The 17,787-nt window shown below is 32.6% G+C and overlaps 1 protein-coding gene across 1 annotated transcript in view; it reads left to right on the forward strand.

Moving 5' to 3' along the window:
* The first annotated feature begins 5,581 nt into the window (after nucleotides 1-5,581).
* Nucleotides 5,582-17,787, forward strand: part of Ostn (osteocrin) — a 40,539-nt gene continuing 28,333 nt past the window's right edge. The window contains exon 1 of the mRNA XM_076868334.1: nucleotides 5,582-5,658. The gene's annotated coding sequence lies outside the window, so the exon portion shown is untranslated. The remainder of the gene's footprint in view (nucleotides 5,659-17,787) is intronic.

The following is a 17,787-nucleotide window of genomic DNA, read 5'->3' on the forward strand; positions in this document are numbered from 1 at the left end:
ATGATGGTGATCTAACTACCATAAATGAAGTTAAGAAAAACAGCTGAAATCTTCACAGAATTTTAAAATAAATGTGTTGGCTTCAAGAGAATTTCCCAGAAGCCCCAGACATAAGTGAAAACTATGTTAATTTCCCAGGTCTATAATATGCAAAAAATGCACATACATAAACACAAATATCAGAGACTATATTCAGAATACAAAACAGTACATTTCTTCTCAAATTAAAAAAAATAATAATAATGAAGAAACTCAGAGAATTCCAAGCAGGTTAGAAAAGCACAACTAAGCAGGTCAAAGAAAAACAGATGATAGCAGACTTTCCATCAAATAGCAATCCAAAAGAAATCATAGAATTAATTTTACTAAAACAGATAATCTGAGATGGGGTCCTAGCTCAGTGGTAGAGAATTTGCCTAGCAAACGCAAGGCACTGGGTTTGATCCTCAGCACTGCATAAAATAATTAATTAATTAATTAATTAATTTAATAAAGGTATTGTGTCCATCTACAACCCAAAAAAAAAAAAAAAAAGATTAAAAAGAAAGAAAACATCTGTGCTTGGGTTGTAGCTCAGTAGTAAAGCACTTAACTAGTCAATGCCAAGGGCTGGATTCAATCCCCACTACTGGAAGGAGGAGGAAGAGGAGGAGGAACCAGCCTCAGCAACAGCCAAGCACTAAACAACTCATTGAGACCCTGTCTCTAAAAAAAATACAAAATAGGGCTGGGGATGTGGCTCAGTGGTTGAGCATCCTTGAATTCAATCCTCAGTAGCCACGCCCCCACCTCCCCCCCCCAAAAGAAATATATATATATGGTCAAAACATATCAATTGAACTTTACAGTTTGTCAGAATGTAGGGAGCAGGGAGAATAAAGCCATCCTGTCACACAATCACAATTCAGTCTGTCTAGAGACTAACAACAACAACTTCCCAATAGTTAAAGAAAAAATTTAAAGAAACTAGTGACATGGATAAATCTTAAATCTCTCAGTGGGAACCTATTTGTAAATAATTACATAGATTGACTAAAAAAAAGAATAGGAAGGAAAGTTATAATATGCCAATAACAGTAAAAAGAAAGCTTATGTTGAACAAATTGTGTCAGATAAAGTAGACTACAAAACATTGAATTTTTATTATAAATACATTTTATAATAATAAAGGCGTAAACACTGATAAAGAGTTTGAAAATAAAGCTGATAAAACTGAAAAAAAGTAGAAAAATTTACAATTTTAAAGATTGCTGATAATATCAGCAATCTTTCAATTATTGAGAGAAAAAAGACAAAAATTATTAAAATATATATTTAAACATTATCAGTCAGCCAAATTTAGGGAGGATTTATAAAACACTCCACTCAATAACAATAAAACAAATATTTTCTTTAAAGTCCACATGAACTTCACCAAGGTTTGATAAATGCTCAGTCATAAGACAAATATTGACAAATTATAAACAAATTAAATATTGCAAAGTACCTTTGCTAACAACAAAATAATTAAACTAAAAATCAATAGCAGAAGATATATAAAAAATCACTAAATGTTTGAAAATTAAATGACATGGCTAAATAGCTAATTGTAGAAAGATAACTTATAAAAATAAACAAAAAAATGAAAAAGAATATTTCAAAATATATAGTTAGAGTTGTGGGTGCTTGGAGGAAAATTTATGACATAAAGTGCATATATATTAGAAAAAAGAAATATATAATCATTTAAGCATTCACCTTAGGAAAATTAAAAATTATGCACAAGTTAAATCCAAGTGAGACAAAAGAAAGGAAATAAATCAAAACAGAAGTCAACTAAATTAAATGATAAAAATAGTAGAGAAAAATCAATGAAAACAAATGGTTAATTATTTTAATGCATAAAATTCTAGAGTGATCAAGAAAAATTTGGATAAAAATATAGAATTAGGAATAAAACAGGGACATCATAATAGATCCTACTGATAGCAAAAAGAAAAAATAATAATATAAAGAATTTTAATAATTAATTAAATGAATATATTTAAAAGACCAACTGTGTGAGTTCATTTAGGAAAAAAATAGCTCAAGTGATTAGCCCTGTACCTGTTAAAGAAGTTTAAATTTTCCATGAAAACGTTCCCACAAAGAAACAAATGGCTCAGATGGATTCATTAGCAAATTTTCCATATATTTAAGAAAGTAATAATACAAATTCCACACAATTTTTCAAAAAAATAGTTGAGAGTAAAATTCTTCCTAATCATTTTATGAAATCAACATATTGATGATATTAAAACTTGAAAATATATTTAAAAAAATAAATGTTCCATCTCTTTTATGAATAAATATTCTTTACAAACATTAGCAAAAAGTAAACAAACTCATACATTATGAGAAAAAAAAGATAATACATCATGATCAAGGAGAGTTCATCTTAGTAACATACAGTCACAATTCAGTTCATCTACAGACTAAAAACAACCTCTTTTCAAATAATAAATGAAACAATTAGTGACATAGATAAACCTTAAAAGCATTAGTCTAAGTGAACAAAAGCAGACCCCAAATACTACATACTAATTAAAACAAATAAAAATTTTTAAAAAGATCCAAACCCTGGCAGCATCCAATAGGAAAATGATAAAACAATAGTAATAATAAGGAAAATACTATAGTGGATATTTCATTAGTATGTTCTTTGAGAAAAGCAAAAATTTGTAGACAGAAATCAGGTCACTGATTGCCAGGGCCTGCAGGTTGGGAAAAGGGACTGACTGAAAAGGGGCATGAGGGAAATTTGGAGGTTAATAGAAACGTAAGTATTGATGACAGTGAAAGTTCCATGCTGTCTACATTTGTCAAAACTCATCAAAGTGTATTCCTTAAAAGAGTAATTTTTGTATGTAAATTAAAAAACTGGACTTGAAAGAAAAAAGGAGCATTAGATAACAATACCAAAACAGTGTCAATTTCATTCACATTGGTCTTTTTTTATTGTCCTTTCTCATTTATTCTCCCAGTAAAAAATTCACTTTGTTAAACTCAAATAAATGAATCTCAATAGGATATTCATTGAAGTTAAATTAACTGGAAAAAGAATTGACATATAATCTAGAAATACATATGTGAGGGAAAAAAAAAAAAGAATTGTGTCACATTAGATTGTGTAGAGAGATTCACATTGGTCTTTACATGTAAAGACCTCATCGTATGCCTCTTAGCACTGTTTAAGGTTAAACAGCCCTGGGTCTCTTTTATCTCCCATCTTTCAATTCCTTTTCCGATGGTTTTTACTAAAGAGAAAGAGGAAATTGTAGCAAGGAAGTTGAGTAGAATCTCAATGTTCTGTCTGTCCCCCTGCCCCATAGATTGCTCATTACTGGCTTAGTCTTTTAATGGAAGGTCAGACTTCGGTTAGACAACTTTCTCTACCTGGATCCCTCTGTCTCTGGATCCCTGTAACAGTCTTTCCACCGGAATGCCTATTGTTGGTTAATGTTATTGCACTATCCCTTCTGGTTCCTATACACTATACACAAATTACATTTCCCTCAACTTCTCTTTACTGCCAGTCCAGACTGATATGGATAACAGGTTCAACCCCTGGTTCCATCTCTTTGAAGCCATGAGAACTTGGGCTATCTATTTAAGTGGAGTTTAATTTTTTTGCATCTGTTCCATGTGAATAATACCTCCTTTGCAAGGTTGTCAGGGAAATTAATGATATGCAATCTGAAAAATCTTTCATTAATATTTTCTCCCTTTCTCATCTTAAGTTTCTTCCCATCTATCACAAGATAATTATTTTTCTCATATTCTCTTTGTTTGCATGTATTCATTTGTCCTCTCTCTTTAAAGATATTTGAATTTTTTTTGTCATGTAAAACTGCATCAATAAGTCACTTAGTGTATAATGTACAGAAGTCTGTATAAGTGGCTTAAATGTACCATGGTTGTGTTCCTGGAATAAACTGTTTCTATTTCTATTGCTGCAGAACAGTTAAGTCAAACTTTTGAATTAGGTCAACAAAATCCACAAATAGGGTGGAATCTTTGGACTGTCTAAGCAGGGACAGATCTGGAATAAATCAGCCACAGATATCACTTGTCAGCATGCTAAGGGAGGCATTTCCAATAAGGGTAGAAGGTACGTCAGGAATATTGGCTATGGTAGTATTATGATGCATCCGTTAAATCTATATTGAGAGTTTTCCATCATGTGCATTCAAGCAAACATAATTGTTTTATGGCAGTAATGTCTAAACAAGGGTCCACAACTAGGCTATATTTTTATCTTGACTTGTGAACTATCACTGCCAACTACTCAGATTTCAAACTTGTTGAGACATATGTTATCCCTGGAAACCCTTTATAAAAATGAAGCATTTTACTGTTCCACCAATTCAGTGTGCTCTGGTCAGTTCCCCTATCTAGTTCCAAATTAACCATGTAATAGTTCCTATACTAGTGAGTAGTATTTTGAATGGCTTTTAAGCAAAACCAAAAAGAACAAATTTATTTCTGTTTGTGCAAAAACATAATCTGGTTTGGATTCTCTTTTCTAGCTTTTAAACAGTGAGTCAGAAATGCAGCTATGGGCGAAGAACTCGATATGGAATTAGGGAAATCTGTATTTGAAATCCGGCTCTGCTAGTAACCCATAGCTGTGTGTTCTCTTCAAGACACTTGATTTATCTGAGCCTCAGTCTCTGTATCTGTTAAATGGGACCTGCTGGTGAAGCAAATAAGTCAATAATGATCTAATGTCATAACATATTACCTTTAAAACTTAGGCATTTATTTTTTTACTAATTTGTGTATGTAAGGATATATGTGTTAGTGGTAGGAGATGAAAATGAAGAAAATTTTCAGACAGAGGCAGGAATATTTTGGTTGAAAGGAAATTAAAGTACTGGAGAACAAGAGCAAGATAAGAATAATTACAACGTCTGCATTTATAGCCCACATGTCACAGTTTGGTATTTATAGGTTTGCTAGTGACAGCCTTCCCAGTATAGCCATGTTAATTATGAAGTAGCTGCTGGTTTCACTGACACAGCACTGTGCACCTGACCGAGGCTGGAACTATTCATCATTTCCATGGACAATCATTTAATTTAAAGGTCCAAAAAACACACCAATAAATCAGTTTGGGTTTCTGATTATAATCTCCCTAAATCTTACTTTGAAATGCCCTGGTGACTTTAACAAATCTTTGTGCATTTAATTCCCCAAATATGATTTGTAATACTCAGAGTTGGACTAAAACCTCAGGAAGAGGTGATGGGTCAGAAACGGAACACAATACTAAATGTAGAATTAAATTTTCCAGAGTTAAGCTCCCATTGCTACTTAAGTGCCATAATCAAAGCAATAGATAAAATAAATAAGGAGAGGGAGAAAAGGGGGAGAGGGAAGAAAGGAGGGAGGGAGGGGAAAAGGAGGAAGGAGGGAGGGAGGGGAAAGAGAGAGAAGGGAGCTTGAAGAGAGGCTTGGGAACATGTTCAGTGGAAAATCTGTAGAAATGATGTAAGAGACAGCAAAGGCAGGGATTGGAGTAAGGGGTGTATAGCTGAGACTATAAAAACTCAGAGAGAAAACTCTCCATCAGGGCTGAGTTTGGGAGAAACTGCACATACAGGACTCTAAAGTTAGGCACCCCTGGTTTTTCACAAGGTAAGTTAAATGTAAAAATTTGTAAAGATCTAGGAGATTATTTTTCTTAGCTATTATATTTATTTACACATACTTGTAAAATATGTTGCTTATGTCTTGATTTTGTTAAAATGTTTTTGATAATTTTTCCTTCTCTCAAAGAAGTAGAAAAGCTGGAATATTTCTATAGCACAAGCTTAAGGTGAAGCTAATAATCTGCTCAGACACTATCTTTCTTATACTCGTTGTGCTTTTTTTTTTTTTTTTGCATTTCATAAGAAAAAGGAAAGTCAGGAGAATGATTCTATGCCAGTAGAAGTATTTTGCTTTCATCACAGAAGCTCAATATCAGAAAAAAATTTAATTTTTTTTATAAAAGTTGTCTAAACAATCTGGATGGAAAAGAAAATTTTCTGTTATCCTTATTTTACCAAATTAGAAAGTAAGAACATCCTAAATTAATCAAAATTTTTATTCTATACTCATAAATCCTAAAGCACCCTCTATTTTCTTATTATAAAAATAAAATATGCTAATGTGGTATTAATATAGTTGAAGTGACTTAAATCATGTCTATTATTCAGTATTTGAAATATTATTGCTATTCAGTGATTGGTTTAATAATATGAAATATACATTTGAGTTCTGTTTGAGGACAAATTTAAATTTTTTGTTTCAGTTTGGAAATACAAGCATATGCTCAATAAATTCAACTCTAACAATGTCAAATAGTATTCCATTGAATTACTGTAATAGACTCTACAGAATTAGGAATATGAGAATTGAGTTATCCTTCTAGAAATGGATTATGGTAATTTTAATGCCCACGTAAGCTATAGAATAGACAGTGTCATAGATAACAGTCTACCTAAAATCATCAGGCACATTTTGTATCTCCTTTTCACTTTGATACTACTCTTCCGCACTCTTATGGAACTTTTCAAAGAGCCTTTTATAGATACAAATTCAAGTCCCCTCTCTAATTGAGTTGCACTGTGTCCTTGTTCAAGAAATTTATTCACAGACTCTCTAAGCTAATCTTTAGATATGACCTAATTAACCTCTTTGCCAATACTTAATTTACTGTGATCCTTCTCCACCAGAAAACTTTGGCTTAGATTCATTAGCACTTTGGAGTAGAACAATCTTTGTTAATCCTGATTTCAACAGCTTTGTGACCTTGGACTAATCACTCAGCTTCATTGGGGCTGGAGTCTGTGAGGTGAGATGCAAGTTCCTTTCTAGCCTTGGACACCCTGCTTAGCAGACCAAAGCATGTCATCTGAATATTCTGACTTAAGCCACTGTTTAGCTAAAGCTCTCCTCCTTTCTCCAAATAAGTTTCAGGACGCGCTCTGAAGCAGAGAGTAGCATCACATGCCAGCAGTTGCCAGATGCCTCAGTTGGTTTACAATGGTTGCTGCTCCTCAGCATTGCCCTTGCTCTGTTCTAGTCTGTTCTAGTCACCTGCGTGGGCTCAAGCCTCCTTACCAAGAACCATGCCTTCGCCACCACCTTCTGCTGTCTCCTCTTTATGCACCACTGTCTCCCCTCCCGTATTTCCTCTCCTTTGAGCAAGTTCATTCCAAAATGGACACTTTCTTCTACTGAGTGCTAAATTCAACAATTTGTAATATCGCAATCTCTCTCCTAAAACTCTGTATTCCTTTGATATGTGTGGCTCCGAATGTGAAAAGTACACTGTAAATATCAGATGAAGGGCTGGGGATGTAGCTGTGTGGTAGAGCGCTTACCTAGCATGCATGAGACACTGGGTTCAATCCCCAGTACCACATAAATATAAACAAATAAAATAAAAGCATAAAAATAAAATAACATTTTTTAAAATATCATATAAAATAATATTAAAAATTCATTTCATTTAATAAAGTAGAGCTTGAAAGATACTATGCTTTGGGTTGGGTTCAACTGAGCTCTCTTCCCTTTGTTTTCTGCCCTGGAGGATATTCTCTATTATTGCATACTAATATTTTCATGCAAATATTATGACTGAAAACAATGATAATGCATTAAGTGTTATAGTGATTGCTACTTAGAACTCTCTTTAGTAAAATTCCTTACCCCCATTCAATATTATTTTCTTTATTATGTTTTATTTTTATCACTATGTTGTAATTCTAGTTTCCAAGGACTAACTGTATTCCGTGAAATTAAAAATACAAACTGATATTTTTTCATAAAAATAAAAATGTTTTTGAAGTCACCACATTTGAAAGGCAATGCCAGGCTAATATAATTATTATTTGTTAATTGATTCATGTGAATCACTTTACATGTATTATTTTTACTCCTCACAATAAACCTGCAAAGTATGTCTTTGCCCCATTTACCTGATGAATATATTAAAATAGAGGCTAAGTAACATGCTCATTCAGGATGCCGATCAAGGTCTACATAACCTAAGAGTTGACACATTTCTACTAATGCACTTTTTTATAGTGTAAAGTGTACATGCAATACCAGGAGTTAAGAGACCAAGTTCTAAAGTAACTCAGCTTAATTTCAGTTCATCAATTTTAAACAAAATAGAATTATAATGCTTTCCATATTGACCTATCCCGACTTGTGAAATTAAAGGGCATGAATTAATTTCCCAATAAGCACTGCAGATTATTTAAAGGTTGTCTCTAACGATTATAGCTGAAGGAAATGCATGCATTCCAGAGAGTCTGCTCCTGTAGGAAGAAATCCTTGCAAGTGAACAACCTAGAGGACCAGGAAAGTAACTGACTTTCCTTTATATCCCTGGTACCTGACATGCTGAGTATGCCTAATAAATATATCCTGGGTTGAGTATTATTTTATATATATATATATATATATATATATATATATATATATATATATATATATCTTCTTCTTTTTAAATTTTTTCTTGTATTCATAGATGGACAGCATGCCTTTATTTATTTTATTTTATTATTTTATTTTATTTTTTTCATGTGGTGCTAGGGATCAAAACCAGTGTCTCACATGTGCTAGACAAGAGCTCTGCCACTGAGCTATAGCCCCAGCCCCTATTTTCTTTATTTATTTATATTTTGAAGAGTACTGTTTCATTGATGATATTGGCTTATTTAATGTAATTTAAATTTAAGAATTTTATTAAAATATATCGATAGAAAGTGGGATAAAGAGGGAAGGGGGTGGTCATGTCCCACATTACCATCAGGCTTATTTATATGTTACATTTTACTTTGTTTATTCACTTTTACCCTCTGAAAGACTTTTTATGCTCCATAAAAATTACCTCTGTACTGAATAGCCAACCAACTTGCTTATGGGCAATTCTACAGCTCTCATCCATAGTTTTAAAGGTTCTCTCTTTTCTCATTTGTGAGCATAAGCATATTAATTAAAGAATAAATTTTCTTAGCAGAATTGTTCATAGTCATATGCCAAAGTTCTTTTTGGCTTGTACATGTCATGGTTTTATATCAAAAAGTGTTTAGTTATTCAGAGATCTAAGTGCAGAATAATATCTAATAAGGAAAACTCTTAAACTCTGGAGAAATGATTATTGGGTAATGCTGCTGCATGTTGCTTTCTTTAGAGGAAGAATCTATGATATAAAATATTAATGGCCATGTCAGGATTCTAGTAAGAACTTCATCACAGTTTAATATAGGTGTAAAAATTTGGATCAATCTTTTTTCTAAATCTAGATAAGATTGTTGATATGAATTAGTATCCATATTGATAATACTGGGATTTTAATATCTGCCCTGCATTCCTGTTTACTGCATGAGGCTTCTTCACTCATTCATTGAACTTGATGTTGACTCCATGCCAAGTGTTCAGCTAGGTGCTAAGATTAATTTGGGGATATGGCATAAGTCTTTGCTCTCAAGGAGTTTACAACCACAAGTAACTTTTGTTAAACATACAGATCTGGGTTTGCAGATAATAGGATTTTTCTTTAAAGTAGTATTGTAGGTTTCTGCCTTTATTTTATTTATTTATTTATTTATTTATTTGCAAATAAGAGACCAGCAATCCGACTGAAAATTCCAACTAAACGAACAAACAACAACAAAAATAAAATAGAGACACTTAAGCACAAAATTTTTGAGATTTTTCCAAAGGCAATAGCATCAAAAAAAAAGAATGAAAATGGTGCCAAATAGAATAAAATCAGGTATATATGTGCACTAGACAATTACCATTCTTCCTGATTTGTATTACACAGAGAAAGTCATTTTAAAAGACAGATGTCCACCACATTAACAACTCATCCATAAAAACCTTGCTTTAGATGAAATTAGTTTTGGAGATGGAAAAATGTTTTATACTTCCACAAATAGGTTATACTTGAAAGAGGGTGAAACTGAGAGTCTGAAAATGTAAGTTGTTGTTCTGGCTCTTCTGACTGGTTTTGTGACTTTGGAAAATTTACTACTGCCAATTGAAGAGCAATGAGAAATGGAGAACACAATCCTGGTATTTTAATTCTTCTTCTTCTTTTTTTTTTTATAGCAGGAATTGAACTCAGGGACACTCTAACACTGAGCCATGTCCTCATCCCTATTTTGTATTTTATTTAGAAATAGGGCTTCACTTAGTTGCTTAGTGCCTCACCATTGCTCAGGCTGGCTTTGAACTCAAAATCCTCCTGTCTCGACCTCCCAAGCCAATAGGATTACAGGCACACACCACTGCACGTGCCTTGGTATTTTAATTCTTTAAAAAATTGGAAAGTGTTACATTTCTTAGTTTCAATGTGCACCTTCTTTTCAGGATCATACCCCACCGTAAAGTAAGATGTCCATCACACAATTTGTTAAAATTAAATTTTCTAAGGAGAATCTTAAATGAGTAATTCTCAGATGTACTTTATGAAGTTGATGTAGATGATGTATGTGACAGAATCTACAAGCTATAAGGTTCAAGGAAGTGACTCAACCAACTGATTGCCTCACGCTGAAGAAAACTAGAAACAACCTTCGTTAAAATTCTGTTCAAACATTGTTACTTATTGAAATATCAAGGAAAAACTAATATTGATCTTCTTGATTTTTTATTACAAATTTTGCAGATTTTCTCTATGAATGGCTCTAAATTCTATAGGTGATTGTTTAGTGCATGTAACCTTTATGTTTTCTAGTAGAGCTTGGCTTCAAAGATCTACCTTCTGCTTAATCATGATTAAACATTTAATCAAACCTTTCACATTATCATATGCTTTACAAATGTTTTCATGCACTGTTTTAAAGTTCCCAGTGCAGAGATATTATCTATGATAAAATAATAAATCTTATGAGATGTATATATATACATCTTTATATATTTTTAGTAAATAACATTAAATAGACAAATATGCTTATTGCTCTTAGTTGGCAACTCTAAGCCTATTTCATGTTTTTTGCTAATTCTAAGCCAATAAAATAATTAAGTTTAACTAAAGTTAATTAATTAAAATTTTGTGAATTAAAAGAGTGACTTTTATTCAACAATTTAAGAGTTTGGGTCAAAGTTACCAGGCCAATAAGGAGAACAGCAAGGATATCTATCACCATTTTTCAAACCTAATACTGATTTTTTCCTAATCACCCCAGAAATAATTTTTCTGATGTTAATGAATAGCTGTTCATTGACTAAAAGCTTTATTTTTTAAATATTCATTTACTCATAGCCAAAATTATTGTAGTGACATTATATAGCAAATATATGAAGATATAATTATGTGATATTGGTAGAAAATTTTTGTTATCAAAGCCTCCTGATTTATTTCTTTTGGATGAATTCCAAGGAGTGAGAGAGCTGGGGCATATACTGATTCTATTTCCTAGTCATTTGTGTAATTTCCATACTGTTTTCCAGCGTGGCTGTACTAATTTGCAGTCCCGCCAACACTATGTGAGTGTACTTTTTTCCCACATCCTTACCAGCATTACTTATTATTTGTATTCTTGATAATCACCATTCTGAATGGAGTGAGATGAAATATCAGTGTAGTTTTGATTTGCATTTCCATGATACTGTAGAGAAACAGGCACACAAGTATTTATAATAGCACAATTCATATATCCATGTTGTGGAACCAGCCGAGGTGTATGCCAACAGATAAATGAATAAAGAAAATGTGGTGTCTATACAGAGTGGAGTTTTACTAAACCATACAGAAGAAAGAAATTATGGTATTTGCTGGTAAATGGAAGGCACTGGAGAACATCATGCTAACTGAAATAAACCAGACTCAGAGAAAGTCAAAGGTTCAGTGGTTTCTCTCAAGACCAAAATGGCGGAAAAGGGGAAGAGCGGGGATCCCATAAAAATAAAAGAAGGATCACTGGAGCAGAGGAAGGAGATGAAGGGGAAGGGAGGAGAGAGAGGAAAAGGGAGGAACTGTGGAATGAAAATGACTAAATTATGACATATACCTATATGAATATACCACAGTGAATTCCACCTTTCTGTATATCTATAAAACACTGACTTTAAAAAAAAATATGAATAAATAGAAGAGCAGTAGCGTAGAGGAAGGGGAAAAGAGGGAGGGAGAAGGGGAAAGAAAGAGGAAGTACTGGGGACTGAATTGGAACAAATTATATTCCATGTCTGTATTATTATGTCAAAATGCACCCAGTATTATGTATAATAATAATGCACTAATAAAAACATAAAGAATTCTCCTCTTTTTGTATCCACCTTTCTGCATCCACTAAGATTTTTGGTTTCTGAGAGTCTACTCAAATAATTATTTTACCTTGATAGACTATTTATTCCAAATGGTAGGGAGTAGGCCTCAGTCAACTCTTTAAAATCATTAAATATTAACTGTGTGGTTTTAAAATTATATCAGATAATCAAGTTCAGTATCATATTATCCTTCCCTCTCTGAGCCCAAAAGAGGGAACATAATTGTACTTTATGGTATTTTGAATCTTAGTGATAATAATTTTTTGTTTTGAAACTCTAGGGGAATGCATCTAGTGACTTACTCATGATGGAAAAAAGAAAACATAAAAAAAAATTCTATGTAAACATTTGAAGGTGTGTGTGTGTGTGTGTATGTGTGTGTGTGTGTGTGTGTGTGTGTGTGTGTGTGTAACCCTTATTTTATCAATTCTGTCCCATATTTAACATCTCTGAATTTTGGAGGTAGTCTGATATGTGATAGCATGTCACCACTTAATGAACAGCATTTTTTCTTTCTTCAAACACATTTTAAAAATAGAATATCTTATTATAAGTGGCATCTTTAAATCAAAGGTTTGGAAGTTCTTTCTTTCACTTAGAAATACCTAAAATTATGGAGGAGAATGTTTATGTCACAACCAGGATGCAGTCTTGTGCATAGCCTCCCACTTGATAGCTAAGCCTGCACCAGCTACCATCATTTCCTCCACCAACTAGCTTTACCAACTGACTTTAAAAGTCAACACAACATCAGTGGTCAGTTAGGAACTCGGTTTTATTTGGTCTAAAGAAGAAAGGGGTTTGCAAACGCCACATTGCTCAATTCCAGCAGAGGCAGTGAGCAACCTCAGTCCCTGAATTCCTGTATTGGGTCTCTTTCTATCGAAGTAAATTGCATGGACTTTGTGTTAAGCATTGTGTTTGTGTACCCTCCTTTAATATGTGTGTGTGTGTGTGTGTGTGTGTGTGTATACAATAGTTACTCTGTTGTCTACTATATCTCAAGCTATTCTGTTATCAAAAAAGACCTATGTGACTGTAACTTAGTGGAGTGGGATACGTGGTGAGTTGAAGAACTTACAGTCATACAGATTTACTGATCATACTGACTCTGCCTGCTTGGAAGACCACCTTCACTTTCAGAGAAAAAAGTCTGTACACAGTGTTGTCAGCAGGAACACGTGACCAATTCATGGTGTCAGAACTAGTCTCCCTTTTTAGAATGTCCTGTTAAAATTTTTTAAATTAGAAGAGAAAGTAAAGAAAAAGTTAAAGTTGAATTAGCCATAAATCTTTAATCTTTAATTAACTCCTTTATTTTTAATTTTTGCTGAAAATGTGCATAGAATCTGTTTTGAATATCTTCAATCAAGATATTGGGGAAAATAAAAAATTCCCAGATGATATCAAGATTCACCCAAAAACCCAGTAGTTTCTAATACTTGGATCAACTATCCTTAAGTTAAATGTAAATCATGAAGTCTCAGGTTGAAGAGAAATGTTTTTAATCACTAGAGAAGTTATATTCTTCAGATAGAGATACTTTAAAAGTTTTATCAGTTTTAAAATGTCTTAGGTCAGATACCAGCTCACAATGCTTCTCTTTTTCATCTTTATCATCTTGAAATTTAGCACTTTGCTCCAGTTTAGTCTCCCTTTTTTCAAATGATGATTCTCAATCTTTTTTTTTCTTTTTCATGCCCAGCCACTTCAGAGATTTGTTGTTCCCAGTAAAGATGAATAATGATAATGCACTGATTCTTAACAATGAAACACTTTTCTTCATTTTAATAGTCTTCTCAGTGGTTTAAATATACTTAAGTCTGCTGGACTTTCATAGCAGCATGTCAATATGAACTATCACTTCTCTAAAGGAATAAGCAATACATATTATTCCCCCAACTTAAATGACAAAAGTTTGTATCCCTCCCTCTTGATCCATCTATCACCACTCCAGGTTGAGTTCAGAATATTCTTTCAGGATGGAAAGTCTTACAGGTGGAAAGGCAATGAAACAGAGCTGAAAATATTTGACTATGTGAAATATTTCTTCATCAGCAGTATTGTTTACAAAGTAAACACGTATACTATTCCAATTGCCTAAGACTGAAGCACACACAAAATCTTCTTATATAGTAAATCCTATGCTCACTTGTCTCCTTTGAAATTCTTCAATACCCCAAGGAATACTACTCAATAAAAATGATTGATATACTGAAAGGGTGCATATACTTCACCCTTTGGTGAATTCACACAGTCAATGAACATCCCTTGAGGTTCTCTCTATGAATCAGAATGTACATGGGGTTTAAGAGATTTTTAAACCATGAGCTATATTTATGCACTATCAACAAAATAGGGAAATGGGCCTAAAGGTAATCTTTTCCTTTCCTCCCTATAATTTCCTCTGTTTCTAATTTTATAGCAGTCAAGTTTCAACTGGTTAATCAAATGTCTTTTGTGCGGCAGGTGCCAGGGAGCTTGTTTTCATTAGTGTACCAAATGCCATATTTAGGAACTTGGCCTTTTGGTTAGCTGGCTACAAGCTTGGCTTTAAACCATTAAATGAGTGTATTTAACTCGGCATTTATTTTTACATCTCCCTATCCAAATAATCAGGATGTGGTTATCTGTTAGATGATATATTATAACTTTTTTCCTATATACACCCAAGCACAAAAATATATGCCTCAGACATAATCATCAATACTATAAACACCCATCATCCTGTGCCATTATAAGATTACAGAAATGGAGAGAAACCTTAGTAAGATGTGTATAAAAATAGTTAAAGGAAATCCACATGGAAACACTTATAAAATTGTGCAATTTCACACTTTAAAATCTATTTTTAACATAATAAAAATGAAGAAGGAAAACATCACAGTGGTAGTTTATCTTCGATTAAATGATAGAACTCTATTTTAAAATAATATATATATAAAACATGAGATCAGGTTTAAAAATATACCTTTGTTCTTAATATATTTTCCTTTATGTGGAGGACAAAGAAACATCAGCAAAATGAGCACAAATTATGATTAAGTGGCTGATTTTCTAAAGGAATAGCTAAGGCAGTGTTTGGTTGGTTGCATTATTTCTCATCTATTTTCTCAATTTAGAGACATAGTCATGATTTATGCAAAAATTATTATTTATTGTGAAAATACCCAAGTCAAATATCAGTTTAGCAAAAAGAGAACAAAGAATTTTTTTCTTGCTTCTTTCCAGGAAAGGATGGAATAAAGAAAATATATAGTGAATAGTATGAAGTGCAAGATTCCAAAATAAATTATTTGCCTCAGACATAATCAAAATAAATTTGATGTGATAATGAGCAAATAGTTTGGGCTAAACTATGTGAAAATTAAAATTATATTTGATTAAAATAAATTTTACAGACAATGCCAAAATATTGTTATCTCCATTTAGTCTCAATAAACATGATTAATACAGATGCTACTCTGCTTATACAAAAAATTTATTTGTTCATATTCTAACATGTAACATATATCACTAAGATTTACACTGAGGTTTTAAGATAATATTTTAAGGAAGTGTCATAAAGAAAAATTTTAGTCACACCAAAATGTATGTGGTTATTAAAGAAATATTTAGTAATGCTCATAAATATTCCTTCACTTACAAATTATAAATACCACATAAAGGGGCTATGCATGAATCAATTTAATCCTCTCGAAGCTCTTATGAGGTGAGAATTACTTCTCACTTTATATATAAGTAAAATGAAGCTCAAGTGTGTTAAATTGTATACACACACACACACACACACACACACATACAAGGTCACACTAATATGAAAACAAAAAAAAAATGAGAATCAAACCTAGTCCTTCGGATTTCATGGTAGCATTTCTTTCTCTTTGCCCCCAGCAAGTTTTTCAAATTATTATTCCTTAAGGAGACAGAAGTGTACTGAGACTTCTCATTAATTACCAATGAACCTTGGAGACTTTCCCAGTTCTTCATATTAAGTGGCAAAGACTCTATTCCAGCTGGCTCATACCTGAAGTCTGCCCTCAGTAGGACAATGTCTTCTCCTGTACTATGCAATGTTCAGAGTTTATTATTCAATCAGGCAATCAGCAAGCCCAATAGAAATCATAGATGAACTTTAATTGGCTGTATAAATTAGAAATGTATAAATGACATACATTTGTGCCTACTACACAGAATTTTTAAATGTAATTTTTTATATATTTACTTTTTTTTAAATTATAGATTAAAAACTAAGTCCTTTATCTTTCCTCCATAATCTTATTCACCTTCTTTCTTCTTCTGAGGTACTCATATTCATAAATCAAGTTCTATTGCTTTACAGTTTAATTATATGTATATATTAAAAAATATATAGAATTGCTTTATGTATTTTTAATTCAGTTATATAGTGTTATGACATGTTGTTTTAGTCAGCTTTTTCTCTGCTGTGACTAAAAGATCTGAACAGAACAATTGCAGAGGAGGAAAAGTTTATTTGAGGGATCATGATTGCAGAGGTCTTAGTCCATAGATGGCTGGCTCCATTCCTTGGGGCTCAAGGTGAGGCAGAACCTTATGGTAACAGGGTGTGGAGAAGGGAATCAGCTCACCTGATAATCAGGAAGCAGAGAGAGAGCTCCACTCACCAGATACAAATATATACAAAGCTACACCCCCTTTGCCCCACATCCTCCAGCCATACCCCAACTGCCTTCAGTTAATCCATCAGGGGATTAATTCACTTATTGGGTTTAGACTCTCATAATCCAATCACTTGTCCTCTGAAGCTTTTTGCATTGTCTCACACAAGAGCTTTTTGGACACTTCACATCCAAACCATAATACATGTATTGTTCTATACTCCCCACTCCCAGTTTTAATGAAATCCACAAGTATGTTTAAATAATTCAATGTAAATAGAAGTAGATCTAAATTATTTGCTTTAAGTCCATAGTATAAATAAATTTCAATTGACAAATCCTCATCTTTCGAATGGACCACTTGGGTTGATTCCAGCTTTTTACTACTATAAGGGTTTGGACTTCCAGACACATGTCTCCTAATAAGCTTATAAGAGTTTCTCAGAGATATATACCCAGAAACAAAGTAAAAGATCATAGGTATTGCATGATCACTTTCAATTCTTATGCCCAATTTTTTTTTCAAATGGAAGGATCCATTTCCAAATCCATCAGCATTTTTTATATTTTCTTTTTTCTAGCATTATTCTAAACATATGCAGTGGTGTCTTAAATTTCTTGCTAATCTTATTGTGTAAATGGCATATAATTTCTCTTTTTATTTATGTTAAATAGGCTCCATATATTTTTGGGATGTTTATTTTCCATTAACTTCTCTCCTTTTCTATGAAATCTCCATTTATAATTTTGGCCATTTTTATTTAGTTGTGTGTCTATATTTTAAATTTATTTATCAGACTTATTTACATGCTCCAAATACTATTTTTATATATTTATTAATAATATCTTC

This window comes from Callospermophilus lateralis, chromosome 10 (assembly GCF_048772815.1).
Source record: "Callospermophilus lateralis isolate mCalLat2 chromosome 10, mCalLat2.hap1, whole genome shotgun sequence".
NCBI classification, from domain to species: Eukaryota; Metazoa; Chordata; class Mammalia; order Rodentia; family Sciuridae; genus Callospermophilus; species Callospermophilus lateralis.